The following is a 3,290-nucleotide window of genomic DNA, read 5'->3' as shown; positions in this document are numbered from 1 at the left end:
GAGCTTATTGCAGACACAGATGGCACCGGATTTGTCACCAAGTTTTGACCAAATTTGATGCCAATTTGGCGACAATTAGCTATCAAATTGCTATTTGGGATAAAGGACATAGAGGGGAATCCACTATATCGAATCGAAATAGACTGCTCTTGAGACTGGAGTGGCCACTCCTGAGTCTTGCAATTGATACTATCGTTCTCTTATTTAACATCCGTTTATGGAACCAGGGTTTTCTTCGGAGATTTAAATAGTTTTTTTATGTAGAAGGAACCCTTAGATTGCCCTATAAGGAGACACCAGTCTCTAAATTCTTGATGTAAAAGGTCTTGTCAATGTTTTTTAAAGTCTTTGGGAGGGAGCCCAATCTGGGAGTCTCTCCCAATTCTAATTGCCTCTTTAGCTCGAGAATCCGCTAGTTCATTGCCTGTAATTCCTCGATGACTAGGAATCCAAATAAGTTTTATTACTTTGTAACGGCAGGGCCGTTACTACGACCATTGTACAGTTACCGTAGAAATATATAGATAGCTACACCTGGTTCGCTTATTCACCCAGCCCTACCTGTCCTGTCCGCCGCCATCTTGCTTAACGCATGCGCATTCGCTCTCAGCATGCGCTCTCGCTCGCCAGCATCCGCTATCCCGCTCAGCATGCGCTCTCGCTCGCCGACACGCTCTGTCTCGCTCTCGCGGTGTCCCCACGCGGTACCGCTAGTTATAACCGCGCCGTAGTACTAAGCCTGCTAGAAATAAGACCTGTTAGTAATAAGTCCGTTAGTTCTAACCGTGCCGTAGTACTAAGCCCGCTAGTCGTAAGCCTGTCCACTAGTTGTAACCGCGCCGTAGTCGCGTGTAAATAAAACCGTTGACGACTGCACGCCGCACCTGTCTTGCGCTTCTCGCCGCTTTGCGCCCATCGCTTGGCGTCTCCGCTTTGCGCCCCGCACCCTGCTACCAGCGACACCGCTCCACGCACGACATCACCCGGCCCTGCACGCTGTATCTATCTATCTTGCTTTAAATAAAACTATCTTTCTTTACCACTCTGGTGTCTCGTAAGCTTGAGTCTCCCCTCCTCTTGACCCCGGACACCGACGAGCCGATCCGAGCGTCGAGCGAAGTGACCGCGTTACAACTTTTTCAATGCTCTCCAATTTTCTGATTTCTGATTTTTGATAAAGAGGACTAAATGGGATGATTTAATTAGAGAACGTTTAGAAGTAATAGCAGACAAAACCGATCTAGAGTCGGAAAATATAGTTACAGCATTAGCCTTTTGAACAACTAACGATCTAAGGGCTTCCAGAATTGCCATAGCCTCCGCAGTGAAAATTGGCATTATACCTGAAAATCTAAAAAGAAGATTTATGGATCTATCCACAGAAACCACCGAGGAACCAACGAATTTTTCGCCTGGTATTTTAGATCCATCTGTAAAAACACATAGAGAGCCAGAGAGGTCCTTTTCAAAAATTCTATTAAAGTCGCTGTCCGAGCTTGTGGATTCTTGTAAGTCGTATCCTGAAATCAAATCTACTACAGGTTTGTATCCCAATGAAAGGAAATTTTTAGTATAACACAGAGGTCTGCGGTCGTTCTCTATTAAGTGAGCTTTAGGTTCAATCTGTTTAAAACATTTAACAAGAAGCGGTTCTTCCAGACGAATGGTTTGGGTCGGGGATTCTCGAATTTCTACAATCTTTTCTAAAGTTTGTATCAAAGGATGATCCTCTTGATTAAAAATCTTTATGATGAAAATTTTACACAGGTATTGTGCTCTAAGATAGAAAGGAGGTTCCTCACATTCCGCGAGAATGATTTTGATAAATATAAGATAATCTAAAACCCAAAACAAGTCTAAGAGCTTTGTATTGAACTCTATCGAGCTTAATTCTCTACGAAGATTTCATATCCTGAAAAAAGAAGCAGCCATAATCGAGCCTAGATCTAATTAATGCTACATATAGGTTTTTTAATAAATTAGGGTCAGCTCCTCACCAAGTTCTTCTAAGGCAGCTAATAATTTTGAGAGGATTAAGACAATTTTTGACAATTTTATTTACTTGTAAGTCCCATTTAAGAGACTCATGTAAGAGAATACCCAAAAAGCAGATTTTGGGTAAGCGACAGATTGTTTCATTATTGACCTTGATATTTAAGTGTCTATCGGGAAGTGCAGACCTTTCCTTTCTAAAAATGCATAATTTAGTTTTTCCAACTGACAGCTCTAGTTCCAGCTCATTAAGCACAGGAATAATTTTTATTATGGCGGATTCCACATTTTTTAGTCCCAAAAACTTAGATGTATCACTAGAAAATATTACGATGTCATCTGCATATTGAATGATATGACAATTCTTTGGAATCACTTCTTCTATCTTTCTAACATAGCTAGCATATAAAAGAGGAGAAAGGACAATCTCCTGAGGAAGACCCTTGTGCATCCACAGAACCTCATCAATCTCCTCAAATCTACAATGAACCTGTCTGGTGTAGATAAGAAAGGCAATATAAGCTAACACATTTCTGGAAACACCCAGGTGAGATAATTGTTCAAGCAAAACATCACATAGGACATTATCATAGGCGGACTTAATATCGAGGAAAGCTGCTATAGTGGATTGGTTAAGAGAGAATGCTCTAAAAGACTCCGAAAGAAGGATCGAAAGATTATCCATACATCCTTTGTTTCTTCTAAAACCAAATTACGACTTCGGTAAAAATTCCTTATATTCTAACCACCATGTCATGCGATTACAAATTAATCTTTCGAAAATCTTACAAATGCATGAAGCCAAGGATATTGGTCTATATTTTTTTTATCCGATTTGGGAATAAAGAACAATATATATTTCCTCCAATCGTCCGGAAAAGTTTTAGAAGAAAAAAATTCATTAAAAATTTTTTAAAGTATTTCTTTAGCAGTATCCGGAAGCGCACTTCGAATTTTATAATCGATACAACCGAGTCCAGGGCTAGATTTCAATCTTAAATCGTTCATTGCCACTTCGAATTCCGATATCGAAAAGGGGAGATCAAGAAAAATCGTCCTGTTCTAAAGTGGGATTAGAAAAGTCAGGTATCGGCAAGGGGGCCCAGGGAGGGCATAGTTCCGATATAAGCTTCCCAACTGAGATAAGATTGTCTCCGTTATATTGATTGGAGGAATCTGAGCATAATTTACGATTTTTAAACTGTTTGATTTTCTTCCAAATATATGAAAGGTCAGATTCCTTTCTCAATCCTTTACAGAATTCTTTGAATTTTTCTTTTTTGATGTTTCTCAAACCT

This window comes from Formica exsecta, unplaced genomic scaffold (assembly GCF_003651465.1).
Source record: "Formica exsecta isolate Colony F162 unplaced genomic scaffold, ASM365146v1 scaffold1140, whole genome shotgun sequence".
Classification (NCBI taxonomy): Eukaryota; Metazoa; Arthropoda; class Insecta; order Hymenoptera; family Formicidae; genus Formica; species Formica exsecta.
Note: the sequence above shows the minus strand (reverse complement) of the source record.